This window comes from Sorex araneus, chromosome 1, assembly GCF_027595985.1.
Source record: "Sorex araneus isolate mSorAra2 chromosome 1, mSorAra2.pri, whole genome shotgun sequence".
Classification (NCBI taxonomy): domain Eukaryota; kingdom Metazoa; phylum Chordata; class Mammalia; order Eulipotyphla; family Soricidae; genus Sorex; species Sorex araneus.
The window spans coordinates 14,167,913-14,186,486 of record NC_073302.1 but is presented as its reverse complement, the minus strand read 5'-3'; positions in this window follow the sequence as shown (position 1 = coordinate 14,186,486).

Sequence of the window (18,574 nt, the reverse complement as noted above, 5' to 3'; positions counted from 1 at the left end):
ATTCTACTTCACCGTGTCCTTAAAATCTTCCACAAAACTGAGAACAACACAAGAGCCATATAAGTAGTTGTTATATTTAAATCTCTATTGGATACTTTAATTGCAGTCAGCAACATAGATACCAGTATCACATTGTCATGGCTTATAGTAGGTTCTCATAGAAATGTAATACTTTTCAACATGAAATAGAAGTTGCAATGACTGAAGATTTAATTTAACTCTTACTGTTTTTCATTCCATTTATTATCTTTTTAAATGCAAAATATATATAAGGTAAAAATTTTCATTTTAATCATTAAAGTTATAAAATGTCATGGATTTTTTTTTCACAATGTTGTGTAGCCATCACCACACTTTTTAAAACTTTATCATTACAGCAAACAGAAATATTCTCGTATGAAGCAATGGGCTGGAGCGAAGCACAGCAGGTAGGGCGTTTGCCTTGTGGCTGACCCAGACAAGCTACCAAGAGTATCCTGTCCACACGGCAAAGCCTGGCAAGCTACTTGTGGCGTATTCGATATGCCAAAAACAGTAACAACAAGTCTCACAATGGAGACATTACTGGTGCCTGCTCGAACAAATGGATGAGCAACAGGATGACAGTGACATGAAGCAATGAATCTCTCCCTTAAGCCTCTAACCTCTAACCCACTGTCTCTATAAATTTGCCTATTTTAGATTTTTTGTATAAGTGAAAGCATACGTTATCTACACTGTGTGTGACTTCTTTTATTTAGCACAATGCTCTCAAGATTCAGAGACAGACTCATGAATTAGAATGTTTTTGTTGATGGCCCAATAATGATGTATGTATATCCAACGTTATATTTGTCTTTGTATCTATTGATAGACACTTGGGTCAATTCCCTTTGGAAGCTATTATGAACTTTGTTTCTATAAAAATCCTTGTGCAAGGAATTTGAGTGGACGTATTTTCTCCTTTTAATACACACCTGAAATTCAGAATGCTGGGCCATTTAGTAATTCTGCAATTATTCTTCTTTTTTGGATTTTGAAGACTGTTAACAAAATATAAGAACTCCATTTTCTCTATATTCTTATAGAAAACTTGCTATTTACTTCGGTTTATTGTTAGCTTGCTTCTTATCTGTTTCCCATATCCATCTTAGTATGTAAAGTAATATATCCTTATGGTTCTGATTTGCATTTTCTTAATAAGTAATGCTGTTGAATATATTTTTCATGTGCTTATTGACCATTTGTGCATCTTCTTTGGAGAAACATCTGTTCAAGATATTTCCTATTTAAGAAATAATTTGCATTTTGCTATTGAGTTTTAGGAAGGTTTTATGTATTCTTAATATTAAATCTTTATCAGATGTATAATCTATGGATAGTTTCATCCTCACTTTAAAAAAAGAATAACTAACCTATTCACAGTCTATCTATAGTCTAAAAACCCATTTCACTTATTCTATATATTTTGAGCTTCAAAACCATATGGATGGGTGAATTTGATTGTCCTAATTCTATATAAAAATTAAGATTCACAGAAGTAAAATGTGATTTAAAAAAAAAACTTAAAGATAAAAACTCAGAGATAAAGAGTCTCTTCAGCTTGGAAAGTCTTATATTTTTCAGTCTACTGCAAAGTTTTCTCCTGTTGATTGATCAATGGTCTAACTGGTTCTTAGTCCTAGGTCTAATCCAGGATTCTTATGTCCATTCTAGGCAATACTCAAATCCCTTGCCCTTGGATGCCTTTCTGATAAGACTTTAAGAGAGAAAATTCAGAGAGAAGGTAATCCATAAGCATTGTCTTAGGAGCAAGATATCAGCTCCCTTCTTACCATAGATACTTCTCTATCTATCAATAACCCTCAACTCCATTGTCATCTAAAGTCTCTTCCTCGAACAGATTGTCTTTTTATTCTGAATCTATTCTCTGCTTACATCATTCCTGCCCATTAACAATACAAAGCTGCAAATATGCATCAGTGGGCTTTACATTCTGAAGTCAGTTCCAACTCAATACCATTATATGATTAAAGAGCAACCATCTATAAGTCACAAACAAGCCATACTTCCTCAACATGTTTTATGTTAAATAATATGCAGGAATAAATGCACATCAGTAGATTATAACACCACTTACTGAGCACTTAATAGATACAGGCACCATATAAGCACAGCATGTTCAATATCTCATTTAATCTTTTTGTCTCGGTCAATCCTCCCCAGATGATGTTAGGGCCCCTAATGACACAGTGGAATCTGGCACAGAATCTGGCACACAGGAAGCACTCAGAGTAAGGCTATAAGTCAGAGCTGATGTGCAATGAACACCAATTGTGATAACAAAAAATCGCTTACTCACAATCCCATAGGCCTTAAAATGAGTGTTAGAATTTTGGTTTTCCAGAAGAGGAAACAAGGTTCTGGGGCATTTAATCACTTATCCAGGATTCCTCAGTTGGTTGGCTTGAAAAAAAAAAATCAAATACTGTAAAAAATCACAAAGGCGGCACACACGGGAGGGGAGACACGATGTGTTGTTCTGTTGTCCATGGGCTTCGGGGCAGTTCTCTTTTGCACAGGCCACTCGTGTTTGGTGTTCTCGAGCCGCTGTGTAAGGACCAGATGGGGACAGCTCCTCCTTGTGCTCTGCTTCTGTGTGTGCCGCTGTGCTCTCTTATGTCTGTCTCTCTGTCTCTGTCTCTGTGTGGTCTCTTCCAACCTCTCTCTGTCTCTGCTTCTGTGTCTTCTCTGTTCTTCTCCCTCTGTCTCCCTTCTCTTCTTCTGTTTCCCTTGTCTTCTTCTTCTGTCTCTCTGTCTTCCCCCGCAGTCCTAGTTTATATAGCAAATTACATAGGGCAGTAACACAAAGGTGGGTTTAACATTAACAAATCAACAAAGAAGGGTAAGACCATTTCTTGAGAAGATTAACAAAATCTTATCTAAGGAGATTACTAGGAGATCCGTTCAAGGGTGGGGTCCAAACAAGGGTGTGTCAGGGTGTGTCCCTTTCTTCCTTCCTCAGCTAGTAATCCACTTAAAACAAGGAAAAACAAGGTAGAAGAAGTAAAAAAGAGTAGCTACCTAGAAGATGGGCAAGTGAAGATAGATGGGTGATGGCCAGAGGATTTTAGAGGTTCCTGAACACCCCAAACAGAAAAATGACACTGAAGTTTCCCAAACTAGACATTCGTGATAGATTGCATGTCTGAAAAATCAATTTGTATGCAGAAAATGAAGGACTTTTACTAAATATTAGTTATTAGGTACTTAACGAATGTGTAACTTGTTTTGTTTCTTGGGTTTTTTTTTTTTGATTTTTTGCTTTTTGGGTCACACCTGGTGATGCACAGGGGTTAATCCTGGCTCTGCACTCAGGAATTATCCCTGGCAGTGCTCAGGGGACCATATGGGATGCTGGGAACCGAACCCGGGTCAGTCACGTGCAAGGCAAACACCCTACCCACTGTGCTATCACTCCAGCCCCACGAATGTGTAACTTATAGGTGAATAAATAGATGAATAAACAAGGGAGATGATAGGAGTTGGGCGTTGGGCATTTGTCTAACTGTTCTGAGGTTTGAGACCTGGTAAGAGAGATGCTGGCAAAGATTTGACAAGACCCAGTTGGTCATTGGATAAAGCAGTTGATGAAAAAGACTGTGTTCCCTTCCCTTTATCCTTCTTGGTTTTCCCCCACAGCCCAGGGAATTGGAATGTGTTCAGGATCTCCTATCGGCACTGGAAATGGGGGCAGTAGGCGTGAAGGGTGTCTCTCATCAAATGACACATTGATTAAAAGAAGAGGCTGAATGCCAATGATACACTTTGTTTTTACCTTCCTGCCAAAGATAGAAATCACACCGGATGTGTCTAGGTATGTGTTCCAGAAGGGTGTTATGGAACAGTAACCCCATCCATAGCAACTAAAATAAGATGTGAGAGATGCGGGTCTCCTACCAATGGGAGCAGCAGCCCCTTGATGAATGCTTTGCTGGTTGACTCATTTGCATTAAAAATCACACTGAACACGATCTTGGAGAGCAGATGATGCTCCCTCTGTCCTGTATTTGGTGTTTTACAGAAGCAAGTTTTTGATAATTCAGCAACTATCAGCTACACGAAATCTGAATCTGGTTTTCCTTGCAAATGTAGGTGTGTTTATATCCTACAGACCTGTGATTCACAGATTAAACAAGATACTGCTTAAAATATACTAGGCTGAGAGAGACAGTACATCGGGGAGAGCACCAACCTCGCATGAGTTCCACTTCAGTTCCATTCCAAGAACCCTATATGGCCCCGTGAATCCCACCTCAGTGATGCCTGGTTTTCCTTCAAACTCAGTGATAGATTGAAAAGAACATAAGCTATTTGGACACTGTGAATTTTATCAAATTGTTTTTTTTTTTTCAAGAAGCCTTAGTTTCCTTGTTAACTCAGGTAAAAACAGGAAGAAAATAACTAGTGACTAGGACAGGGTAAGCTATCAACAATTTTAACTATCAATACTATCTGTAAAATAAAGACACTCGTAGCTTCTTCTTATTTAGGTGTCTATGCTCACACAATTTCAACAACTGTTTATTGTTCTTAGACTAATATTCCAAATACTTACCATTTCTATGGAATCTTGTAAGATTTCACCTATTCCTGCCATTCTAGCTTCAGCCAAAATGATACACACCCTAGTTCTCATAGCCCTACCACAAAGTCCTTTCTTCCTTCCAGTGTGCCAGGAAGAGATGTAAGAGCTGCTCATTAACTATGTTTGAGTTCAAGAAACTTGCAAAGTTCCCAGTGATATAATCTTCTTAGCGGGATTTTGCATTTTTCACATTCCTTCATGGGAAAAAATAAATGAGAACACTTTGCTAGCTAATGATGGGAACGAAGTAAATGCGAGAAACAAACAACATTTTGTTCATCTTCTAATATATGGGAGATCTTTGTTACTGCAGCAAAAACTAGCGTGATCTGACTACTCATCATCCTCCTTCCAGCCACGATGTCTTTACACAAGCTGATCCTTCTGCCCTTCTGCTTGGACGTCTCTTCTACTTTTCATAACTCCTGCAGACCTTAAAACTCACATATATCTTTTTAAAGAAGTATTTCCTAATTATGTCATTTTCCCCTATCAGAGACTCTAGCTTTTTCTTCCCAAGTATCAATACTTTGTAGCTCTCCTCAAAGCAGAACTTTTATCTTTATTTGATTATTTTATTGATCTCCATATGTTCCTCCCAGACTGTGAATTTTATGAAAGCAGGTCCACATCTGTGATGGTTAATTACCTTTTCCTTAGAACAACACACAGTGCTGATAGGAATGGAGGGAGGAAGGAAAGAAGGAAGGAAGGAAGGAAGGAAGGAAGGAAGGAAGGAAGGAAGGAAGGAAGGAAGGAAGGAAGGAAGGAAGGAAGGAAGGAAGGAAGGAAGGAAGGAAGGAAGGAAGGAAGGGAGAGAGGAAGGAAGGAAGGAAGGGAGGGAGGGAGAGAGGAAGGAAGGAAGGGAGAGAGGAAGGAAGGAAGGAAGGAAGGAAGGAAGGAAGGAAGGAAGGAAGGAAGGAAGGAAGGAAGGAAGGAAGGAAGGAAGGAAGGAAGGAAGGAAGGAAGGAAGGAAGAAGGAAGGATGTGCCAGGACACTGTGTTGCCTTTGTATCATTTACCTTGGGGGTAAAAATGTAAAAAAGTTAATAGATTCCAGACTGCAGTTAGATACAGTGAGTTACACCTGGCCAGCGAATTCCTGCAGAAAACTAACCTCAGTGTCTCTCACATTGTACCTAGAGTAGGTCATGACAGAATGCTTGTTGTCACCTCTTTTCTGCTCTACCCAGAATTCACCAAAGCCCTGGGTGCCTCAGCTTCCCCGGATACTGTAGCCTAATACGGGTGAATTCTTTTTCTTTTATTTTTGTTTGCAGCCTCCCAAACAGTCCTCAGTGACCACAGGGACTACTGCCATGACATTCTGACAACCAGGCCGGGTAGATCAATGCTAGAGTGAGGATGCAGAGATGAACACCAGGAATATGACACCAAAGCTCTGAAGCCTCTAAGGACACACCTCACAGTGCTGGGGACATCCTCCAGAGATATACCCACAATGCTATGTGTGTGGGGGAAAGGGGGGCAGAGAGGGACCAACCTGGTACTAGAATTCCAGATAAGGCCTGCTGACATGAAGCTGTCTCCCTAGTTCTTCTCTCTCCCTTTATTGACCCAAGAGTGTTCGCCTCTCCATAAATCAGATTTACAGAGCACAGAGAATTTCAGAAGCCTCGAGACACCTCTGGGGCCTTCCAGTTCAATGGAGCTCATTATGGAAATCAGCTAAATGCCGAGGAGCAAGATAAGTGTGAACTGTTTACCAACCCCTTCCACTAGAGATACACAGACCGGGCTAATAGGAGCTCCTTCACAGCGTCCCACAGTCACTCAACCCTCTTTATCTGCTACTGTGACTAATCTGCACATGTTTGCATGAAGGAGCTCCCTGAAGGCCACTGGGTGCTTGGTGAAGAGGGACAAAATCCGGCAAAAGGGTGAGGAGGGGCAAGTCTTGGTCCTCAGCCAGACTGGATTCAGCCCGTATTGGAGAAGAAAACACTTCCTGCCTACTAGGTAGCAAATTCTCTGGCCAGTCAAGTTTTTAAAGATCAGCAGTTAACAATGACATTCAAACGGATAGTCCATCGGGAAGAAAACACTCCAGTTTACAACATCTCCACTTTCATTAACTTGTTCGCAATTTTTTCACCAGGTAGTCATATTTCTAACACCCCGCCCTGTAACAGAAAGTAGGGCTCAGAGAATAAAGTAACTTGCTTGGATTATAATTGGCTCATCCTATTTTCCCTTGTTCAAGTACAGTGCTCTTTCCTCTTTCCCAAGCTCCTTAAATGGAGGTTACTAAATTAGTGTACTGATTGAACTTCTTGCATGCAAATTTTGACTGTGTTTGTGGGAAGATTTTTTAAAAAAATTATGCAGACCGTAAAAATAATGCACCCAACCATCTAGAATCTAAATGAGAAATAGACATGTATGTAAATGTCCCTATGGAGAATTTGGGTAAGAAAATCAGGGTAATTCGAGATCTCTTAGAAGAACCCAAAGTTCCCTCCCTCCACCACTGACTCCTGGTTTAGAAGTCCTATAGCCTCAGGGTTGAAGCAATAGTAGAGTGTAGAGAGCACTTGCCTTGCATGTGGCCGACCTGGGTTCTATCCCCGGCATCCCATATGCTCTTCTCACCACTGCCAGGAGTAATTCCTGAGTGCAGAGCCAGGAGTAACCCTTGAGCATCGCTGGGTGTGACCCAAAAAGCCAAAAAAGAAAAGAAGTCCTGTAGCCTGAACTCAATTTTTTTTCAAACCTGGCAATGTTCAAGGATTACTCCTGGTTCTGTGCTCAGGAATCACTCCCAGTGAGCTTGGGGGGCCACATGGGATTCCAGTGATCAAACCCAGGTCTGTGGCATAAAAGGCAAACACCCTACCTACTGTACTATCGCTCTGACTCCTGAATTTGAATTTTGATACCCCACTTAATTGCCATGAGAGAGACCTTGAACAACTGTTTTTTTTTATCTCTCTAACATTTATGTTTATAAGTGAAAACAAGAAGCTACCATAAAATTTATCATGAGAATTATCAAATGCTTCCTTTCCAGCAGGTCCGAATTTAGGGGGGAGAAACTCCAAACAATAATAGTGAGTTTTTTGCTGAAATATTGAATGTAATCAAAGTAAAGTGAAAGTAAAGTGAAATTTACCAGTTACACAGGCGGGGTGGGGGGCTGGGGAGGTGGGGGGGACAGGGAGAGGTATGCTGTGATTCTTGGTGGTGGAATATGTGCACTGGTGAAGGGATGAGTGTTCGAGCATTGTATGACTGAGACTTAAACCTGAAAGCTTTGTAACTTTCCACATGGTGATTCAATAAAAGAATAAATTAATTTTAAAAAAAAGAAAAAGGAAAAACAAACAAAAATTTATTGTGAGTAAAAAGCACATTCAGAAGACTGGCTGTATTAAGCCGATCTGGCTGCCATTCCATGAAACTATAGGTTGGGTGGCTTCTAAAACAGAAGAATATTTCTCACAGCTTTGGATGCTAGTGGACCTCAGGGAACAGACGGGGTTAGGTTCTGGTAAGGGTTCTCTTCCAGACTTACAAGCAAGTCCCTTCTCGCTATATTCTCGTGTCATGAGGAAGAGAGTGAGCTCTGCAGTTTCTCTCTCAATAAAAACACTAATCGTGTAGGTCAGAGTCCTCCTTCTCCTCTTTCAACCTTAATTACTTTATTAAAGGCTCCAGCTCAGCACAAACCCACACTTGAAGTTAAGGAAAAAGCTAGACTTTGTCATATGAATTTTGTTGTGAAACAAATATTCCAAATATTCCATAACTCTGACCTAAGGAAAGTCCAACTATACGATAAATAAATAAGGACAAAAATAACACATTCAAAATCTAGAAACAAAGTGTCCAAGAATAGACACTTGTCCAAGAAACTATGGTACATATACACAATGGAATATTACTTGGCTGTATCACTGTATCACTGTCATCCCGTTGTTTGTCGATTTACTCGACAGGGCACCAGTAATGTCTCTATTATACTCAGTCCTGAGATATTAGCAGCCTCTCCTTACTCATCTTTCCCAACGATTGGAGGCTCTTTCAGGGTCATGGAAGTGAGACCTATCGTTACTGTTTTTGTCATATCGAATATGCCACAGGTAGCTTGCCAGGTTCTGCCGAACAGACCGGATACTCTCGGTCAGCTTGCCAGGCTCTCTGAGAGGCATGGCTATATCTGTTACTGTATTTGGGATATGAATACGCCACGGGGAGCTTGCCAGGCTCTCCTGAGCGGGCAGTAGACTCTGGGTAGCTTGTCGGTTTTTCTTATTTGGCTGTAAGAAAAGATAAAAATTAAGCAATTTCCTACTTCATCTATGGATCTGAAGGGTACACATGCTGAGCAAAATTAGTGAAAAGACAAAGAACAACCCAGAATTATTTTTCTCATAGGTGAAATATAAAGAAACGTAATAGTGGAATAACAAATGCCCAAAGACAATGGAAACAAAGAACATGAGAAGTGGTCTTCAGCAGGGAACATGTCACTTGAAGGGACCAGGGGGATAAGACAGGGAGGGGACATGACTGTGGTGGAGAGAAGCATCCAACGAGGAGGAGGAGATGGTACTGAAAGGTGATAAAATTTTATGTCTGAAATCCTATCAGTACGGTACCATAAACCACAATGCAGAAATATTACAACGGCACCTCCTGTAGAAGCTGATGGGTGGGTGGGAGGCAAGGGGCGGGGGGCAGCATTGCTAGAGGGAAGTGGACACTGGACACTGGTGAAGGGATTGGTGTTGAAACATTGTATGCCTGAGCCCCAACCATGAATAACTTTGCAGTTTCATGCTGACTAAATTGTTTTTTAAAAAAATTAGTAATACACATTATTGGCTGGAGCGATAGCACAGCGGTTGAGCGTTTGCCTTTCATGCGGCTGACCCGAGTTCAATTCCTCTGCCTCTCTTGGAGAGCCCGGCAAGCTACCCAGAGTATTGAGCCCGCATGGCAGAGCCTGGCAAGCTACCCGTGCGTATTGGATATGTCAAAAACAGTAACAATAAGTCTCTCAATGAGAGACATTACTGGTGCCCGCTCAAACAAATTGATAAGCAATACATCATTAAAAATAAAAGCAACGTAGGCAGGGCCAGGATATGTTGAGCCCAGTCCTATAAAGTCCCACTCTCTGCCTCAGCATCCTGCATGGTAGTTCTAGAACGGGACAGCACACTCTTCCTTCCTCAGAGAAGCCCCTGGCCTTGCTCAGATTGCTCCTTCCTAATTTTGGAGGCAGGCGTTATTCCAAGGCTGGTGCAGGGAGGCTCTGTTGCTTGGCCCCGTCTGTGTGTGCGTGAGTGGGCTGTGTGTCTGACCCAAGGCTGGTTATAAACTGCCTCTTACCAGGGCCTTTACAGCAGACTCCTGCATTTCCCAGAATAATCTCGCTCATTAAGATGCCGGCAGACTTTTCAAGCTAGCTCATTTTTCTTCCCTTTGTCTCAAATTCCAATACCCTGCCCTTTTCACGAGATTTCTGAGAGAGCAGTTCACAGCGCCCATTTTGCGGGGAGAGAGGGGGGTGGAAATGTCCCCAGAGGGTGAGCCGTATCTCAGCCTTAGTTTAAAAAAAGAAGAAGGAAAAAAAAAAGATGAAGGAAAGAGCTTTGTCTGCTAAATCTCCCCATTTTGGAATCCAGTGTTATTTAAAATTCAGGACAAATTCTCGGCTCTCTTGCTGACAAATTCCACACAAGCAAAGAGCAGAGGAAAGGAGAGAGGAGTCTGTGAAGTGCCTTAGTACTCATCATTAAATGGTCATTAAGTGAGCACCTACTGTGTGTCAGAGCGTATGTGAGAGCCCAGGGATACTATGCAAGCAAAACAGATACAATGTTTCCTGGAGTTTCATATCTAGTGAAGATGGCAAACAACCCACATCTAGAGATGGACTCTGAAGCACCTGCTTGTGAGGAAAAATACGTGGTACTAGGATAACATAAAACTGAGACTGAACTCAGGAGGGGGTCGTGGAAGACAACCTAAGTGCTGGGACCTGAGTTGGTGTTGAAGTGGGGTCTAATCAGCTGAAGAGGAAAGGAAAAACCTTACAGGAAAAAGCAAAAACAAGATCTCAGTCCTAGGGCCAGAAAGATCACCAGTATTGGAAGAGCTGGAATGACCCCAGCACCCCTGGATTTCCCCAGAGAGTGGTTGGGAAGTGGAAGACAGGTGACTCAGGAAGGGTGAGGTCACAAAGGATGCTGCAGCCACAGTGAGGCTTTGGGTCTTCGTCCTGAGGATAAGAGGCAACCACAGAGGGTTTTAAGAGTGACATGTCAAAGCATGTGATTTGTAAATGTTCTGCTGGTATGTGGAAACTAGATTTTTTTTTTTCGCTTTTTGGGTCACACCCAGTGATGCTCAGGGGTTACTCCTGGCTCTGCACTCAGGAATTACTCCTGGCGGTGCTTGAGGGACCATATGGGATGCCGGGGATCGAACTCGGGTCGGCCGCTTGCAAGGCAAACGCCCTACCCGCTGTACTATCGCTCCGGCCCCGGTATGTGGAAACTAGATTGAACAAAAGCATAGGTAGCGGAGAAGATGATAGTTTGAGGCCCAGTAGAGGGTGGTGGTGGAGAGAGAGAGAGAGAAAAACAGACAGACAGACAGACAGACAGACAGACAGAGATAACATTGCAGGAAGTATCTTTGAGGAAACTCGTGAGTAGGAGAGAAGCAAAACCAGGCACAGACTCTATTCATGGTCACTCGTTAGCTCTTGTCACATGGAGCTGGACATGGTCAGGGCAATAGAAAACACGATGTAGACAGCGACTTGAACAATGCCTGCACATTGAGGCTTGTTCTTTCTTGCTTTGGGAATCATGTAATCATTATGTGAAGAAACCCGGGCTACCCTGCTGAAGGATGAGAAACGTACTCACCCTGACTGTGTGTGTAGCCAACATCCTGCAAATTGCCAGAGACGTGACTGATGCCATCCTGAATCCTTTAGCTGCCAGGCAGCCAGGCAACCAGCAGCCATGTAATGCAGATGCGCCATTAAGTCCATCAGAGAACAGTTCAAACTGTCTATAGCAGGATCTGCCCATCAACCCAGGGAATTGTGAGCTAATAAAATAAGGATCATTTTATTTTACCAACTTTATTTAAACACTAAGGTTTACAAAGTGATCTGTTTGTGATGATTTGTTAGAGGCATACAATATTCCAACACCAATCCCACCACCACTGTCACCTTCCCTCCACCACTCTCTAGTCTCCCGACCATGCCTCAAGCCTCTCCCTGTAGCAGGTTCACAATAATTTACTTTATGCTGCTTGTTTCATTACATAGATAATGGAATAATCAAAAACTAATTTCTGAAGTAAAAAAATATATAAAAATCGTTGTATCTCACCAGGGAAACATTAAGTTCTTGTCTGAAGTTTTACTACCGTCTTGCTGCAAATCAACTCTTCTATGTCAATGTTTTTGTTAATTGGCATTGGTTGACTTCTGTGTTACATCCTGCCCAAGCTGGTATGCTCCTACTGGAATGTCAGAGTTGTAGAGTTTGAACATGTTGCTCCACAAAATCCAGAACATTGAACTGGGTATTTAATTATTTAACTCGGCATGGCTGTTGGGTCTTCTGAAGTACAGAGAGTTGGGGGAGGTCACCCACCTCAACTATAGGAAGACCTGGAGTTTTCAGCAGATGAAGTTAATGAGGATCATTTTAAGGCATTTGTTCTTGAAAATGGTTTGAGTTAAATGGTGTAAAACTATTTATCTCTGTTTACTTTCAAAAGACCACAAGCATGATGAAAAGAGCCGTACTGGTCTTGTTGAGCAAGACTTATCCCCATTCCTGGAACACTGTCAGGTACACAGGAAATACAATCACTGTGCATTGAACATGTGAATGAGTAAATAAATAAATGGCTGTCATCTATTTAAATTCCCCTGGGAAACATTTTCTGTACCAGTCTCCATAGTTCTGCCTGCTCCCTCATCCCACCCCTCTTTGGGAATCAGACACTTTTGGGTGGAAAGCAAATTCATATTCAGCCTTTATAAATGACTAGGATATGAGAGATTGGCTTGGTCCTAAACACTAATGACAAGGGAACAAAAGTCTATCCTTTGTGTTGAATGTATTCACGGCCAAGTCAACTTACATAGAGTGTTTCTTTTTTCTCTACAACAAGCATAGGAAGAAGATACTATTGGTGTGGCCTTCAAATGAACGTAAATAATGAGTCACAGAGAAGCTAAGTGACTTGCCCAGTGGATCAGCACCAGATTCCAAATCAACTGAATAATGTTTCTGTGACAGACAAACTTTCCGTATAACAGGAAGTATTTGTTTTGCCTGGGGTAGAAAAGCAAAAGCAGCAAATGTAATCAAGAATCCCCAGGTGAACAAATCCACACTTCGGAGAGAGAATACGGTGTGAACAAAGGCTGGAAATCTTCTTGGTGGACCTCTGAGCAGGAAGAATAAGTTACTACAGGCAGAGGTGAAGCCAGTCTGGGAGGGATGATAGGAGTCAGTGAAGGTGCAAGGAGAGGTCATGCCACCTCTTGGGTCTTCTCTGCCATCCATCAACCATTCATTTCCACTAAGGTAGTGGTCAGCTGGTCCTGACAGAGTGATCAAGTTAAGACTTGTTTTTTGGTCCCAGTTTTAATGTCTTGTTTCATAGTTTGGGAAGGTCAGATCACATACCCTCTGGTTCGGTCTCACTTTCAAACTATAAATAAATAAATAAACAAATAGGAACAAGATCAAAGGAATTTCTCTACATTTCCTATTATATACTGAGACTTCATATTATGAGGACTAAAAAGACTAATGCATGCAAATTGATGCACATAGTATCAGGAACATAGTAAGCACCCAAGAAACACTAGTCATGACTAACTGAATGTGAGAGTAACCCTATGAATGATAGAAAATATAAATGACCCTAGGAACACACTACTTGGATTTAAATACCTGCTCTGCATTTCTTTGCTGTGTGACTTTGAGAAAATTACTTAGTTATTCAAGTCTCCATTTCCTTGTCTATGAACTTGGGGTTCTAATGTTATTTATGTCATGGTTCTATTTCACTGTAAGACTTTAAACAGATCATATATACAAAATGTTTAACTCCTAGAACTATAGGCCTACTAATACACATAAGTCACCATTAGATAGAACACTCCACTTTGCATATATTAAAGGCAAGGGTCTAAAAGCTGATTAAATCTGACCCAGGTGGTGGCAAGGCTAGCATTTAACCTAAAAAAAAAAAAAGTAATGTCTTAGCCTGTATTCTTATCGGGAGCTTCAAATACTTCTGAAACTTTGTCAAATAGCCAAATCCTATTATAGACATTATTGCTTCTTAACAAAGTCACTGTAAAACTCTAGAATAAAAAATGATGTCTCCGGAAAAACAACTTTTAAGTCCCAAGGGAGATTAGAATTAATGTATGTTCCTGATATACAAGCATACCACATTTTATGAGGGGAAGCTCTAAACTTCTATGATTCAAAGGTGGTAAATGGTAATGACAAGATATTAAACTTTGTGAGAGGAGTGAATGCCTGAAATCCTCTCTGGAATGAAGCAAAGTGTAAATAAGTGAATCCCTAAGGAAGGATGTAGGAAAGAGCCCAGTTCAGAGAGAGGGAACAAAAGATCCAGCTCCAGCACCACTTGGCTACATGGCTCTCTCAAGATACCTTTCTGCATCTACATTTCTCTGTCAGGATGGTGACCCATAATTTGTCACTTTCTCTTTGAGAGGGAAAGAATATACTCTTAAGTAACTATACTAATGCAATTCAATTTGTTTTGGGAACTCTAAACCAATGACACTCTACCTAGGAAAATGCTGAGATTGCGTCATCACAGATTAGAGTCTTCCCTACTCTAGTATTGTTTGGCCAAATTTGTTGCTGAGAACTGATCCTACTTATGTGTGAGAGTTTCTGGATTGCTGAGATTGTGTTGGATAACTTATCTAATTAATGCAATGGGTCAGAAATGGAGCTAGGTTGTGTCTGAAGAGAAATATGACAGATGAAGTGAAAGCAAAAATGTGGAAGCAATATTGTAACTCCTCAGATTCCCATGCAATCCCATGACTGATTGTATGGTCCACCCTGCTATTTCTCCCTGCCTCTCAGGCAAACAAAAGGTGAAAGGCATATGGAGCAAAACAAAAATTACCCTCTCAACATCCCAGGTCTGAAGTGTCTTGACTTGGCCAACCATTATTTTTCAGACTATTTTTTTTTCACTCCCTGAGCTAGCTGACATGACTTGGATCCAATTCCTGAGAAACCCAGATTGGTAGAACACACAGGCCAAGTGTATGAGAGAATGAATCAGCTGTATACTTGTCTCCTGGCATAGAGTTGCATGGAAAATACTAGAAAGATCTATTCTAAACATGCTTACCATCTGTTTGACACAAACTTGAGTTGCTTGCTGAGACATCAATGGTTCTGCCAAGTGATAGCAATTATTAGAATGATCTGGGGCTTAGCCACTTAGGAGGTCTCTTCTTGAAGAAGACTCTTCTGAACTACGATACAAGAAGCTTCTTGAACTTGGCACTAACTTGGAAGAATAAAGAGCTCTCAACCAGAAACACTTCATCTCTTGCTAGAATTCTGTTCCAAAATTTGATGGGATCATTCTTTAATATAGCTGCATTTCTACCTCACATCAGAAATGATTGAAGGCAGGTGAAAAAATCCTATGAGAAATAGGGTTTTCAGTCAAGCAAACAGAAACCTGAAGGGTGGTTTGATTCGGTCTAGCGAATGAAGCAACGAATTCTGAGTGAGGGCCCAGGTCTCCATGAAACACAGGGCAAGACACAGAAATACTCTGAGTCTCTCTCCTCATACATCTCCCTAGATTTTTGTGTAACTTGATGGGATAATGGGAATCAAGTGCTCAGAAGTTCCAAAGTGCTAGTTCATATGTAAATGATGAGTATGTTTTAGGATGTGAAGTGTTTTTAAAGAGAAGGTTGCACTGATCAATTATTCTCTTTGCTCGTACACGACTGACAAGGCTCCTAAATCCCACTTTCTGCAGACATTGATGGGTTTTAGATTACATTAGATTCTTTACAGGATGAAATAATTCTACCATAATTCTGTCTTCCTTAACCAAAGAACTGGCTCTCTGAGGGTCAGAGGCTAGTGAAGAATAATCCTCAGTTTGTGTGGGGTGGAGGGGGGTGATTCCAATGTCAAACAAGTGAAGTGTGGCTGACTCAGGATCTTAGAATGTCTAGTGGGGTTCAGAGAAATGAGTTTCCAAGCATCAGTCCTTACTTAATGGAGAAATTGCCGGGAGACAGGGCTTAAGTGAGTTGTTTTTGCTTTTTACTCATTTTGCTTAACAGAAAGGGATTGATGATTAGCTTTTCTTTCTTGTTCCTTGAGAATAGTATCTCTATCCAATTCATCTCTGTGTAATCTGTAAATATTCCATAAATAAATGCACTGGTAACCAGGTGTCATTACATTCCATACGAAGACTTTCCAAATATATGCAGACCTCTCTGGCATCCCCAGATTCTAAAAGGTGTCAACTCTGACCCCATGCCCTACACATAAGAGAAGCCATTCTTAGTTTGTCCTAAATTTAACCCTGATCAACAGAGAACATATAGTGCTGGCTTCTCTTCACCCACTTTTCTCCCCAGGTACCCAAATGGGTGCCGCAGCTGTCTTCTCCTCAAGCAACTCAAGAAGAAAGACAATAAATTGTCCCTGATTGCTTGCTGCCTCTGGGTGGGGATGGTCTATGGAGTTATCATGAGTGGTGTCAGCTTGCAGAAGTTATGTTCTCCCTGCAGAAGTCGGGAGATTTATCCTGCTCTCCACATCTGCCTTTGCTCAAATTCTGCACTTTTTCCCTTTGCCTATGGTGGAGCATCCAGGGGCAACGTGCTTTGCCTCTCTGAACTTAGCTACCTTCCTGCTAAAATAGGGATTGTAATTCCTATCCCAGAGAGCTGATGTGGAGGAGCAAATGAGACAATGCCTGAGAGGTGCCTAGATTTATATTTGGCACGTTTTTAAAGGCACAATATAAAATAGCTGCTATTAATTTCTTTATCAGCAGCTGATGAAAGGATATCTGGGGAATTAGGTAAGATAATATATGTAAAGTACTTCCCATAATGTTTGGCATGTAATGAGCATTCCTGAAGTGGTGGTTATTATTAGGAAAGATAAAGATAAGTACATTGCAAAATAATAATAATGCAAAGTAGAAACACAAGAAGATGGCAAATACTAGGATTCTCATGACCATAAAATAAACGACAAACGCTTTCGTCCTGTTAAACAAAAGCAGTGTCACCTCAATTTCTTCAATGATCAGAATCTCTTCCTGTAAAACAGGAATTTTTACAAAGTACAAAGTTCAACTGCCATAGCCCATGTCAAATCTTTAGGGTTAGAGCCACAAAAGGGTCTAGGAGTTATATATTTATTAAGCATCCAAGGATTTTTATCATGAAGGAAATCTAAAAGACTCTGACTTGAATGGCATAAAAGCTAGATCATAGCAGCTAGGTGGACGATAATGAGAATAACCTCCAACGTTTTTTGAGAACCAAGCATTATGCTTACATTTCCAATTGATCATCATAAACATTCTTAACAAGATGGGTACCACTATTCCCACTTTATGATTCTCCAAACTAGAAAACTTCAGAATGGATAAGACATGTGGGTAGGGACTCACCCACATCAGTCACAGAGCAAGGCAAATCTATTTCAACAGACTAGTCATTCTCTCTAAAGAGTCGGTGAACACTGCCTGGCAAACAAGAAACTTGGGGGCCATCACCAATACCTGCCTCTCCTCCAACACCACCTGTGTCTAATCTTCCAATTTTATATCCTCGATACACACTGCATCCATCCACTTTCTAACCCCACTGGTATGGCATCATATGGAAAATGATAACTGTTCTTCTTACCTGTATTACCACAGTCACTGCCTATCTGACCTTCATCTTCCCTACTTACTCTTTCAGTCCAAGCTTAAAGGAAAAAAATTCTGGTAAAAAAAAGCACATATAAGCTTGCTATTTCTTGATTTTCAATGCTCCAAATCTGTCTCATTACCCCCAGAAGAAAAGTAAACAAAATATTGTAGTGTTTTACAAGATAGTCCCTGCTTTAGCCATGCATAACTTTCAATCATATCTCAACAATTCTCTCCCTTTATTAAGGGCTCTGAGCATCATATCCTTTTTTGATGAATGAGTGATTCTTCCTCTCATCTATATAGATGCTATTTGTTCTTCCCAGAATAATCTTGCACACCTTCACTTAACAACCATGTTTCAGCTTAAATGTCACTGTTCCTAGGATGTCTTCTCTTAGCTTCCTCTGAGAGTGACATGAGCCCATCTTCTCTTAAGTTTTACCCATTTATATATTTACTTAAGGAGTTATATACATATATGTGTGTGTGTGTGTGTGTGTGTGTGTGTGTGTGTGTAGCAATGTAGCATTGTCATCCTGTTGTTCATTGATTTGCTCGAGCAGGCACCAGCAACATCTCCATTGTGAGACTTGTTGTTGCTGTTTTTGGCATATCGAATACACCACGGGTAACTTGCCAGGTTCGGCCATGTGGGTGGGATACTCTTGGTAGCTTAACAGGCTCCCTGAGAGGGACGGAGGAATCAAACCTGGGTCAGCAGCATGTGAGGCAAATGCCTTACCCGCTGTGTAGATTCACATATATATGTTGCTTGGGGTTAAATAATTCTATCAATTGCATACTAGACTTTTCTAGTCTCTCAAAGTGCAGAGATACTGTTTCTCTTGTTCAGTATGATCTTTTCAGCAGGTAGAATTTGAATGCAGAAATTAATTCACTTTCCATGGACAGTTATCTCTAGAATACAAAACCTTCTATCCTGTTCTCTAATGTTCTATTTAT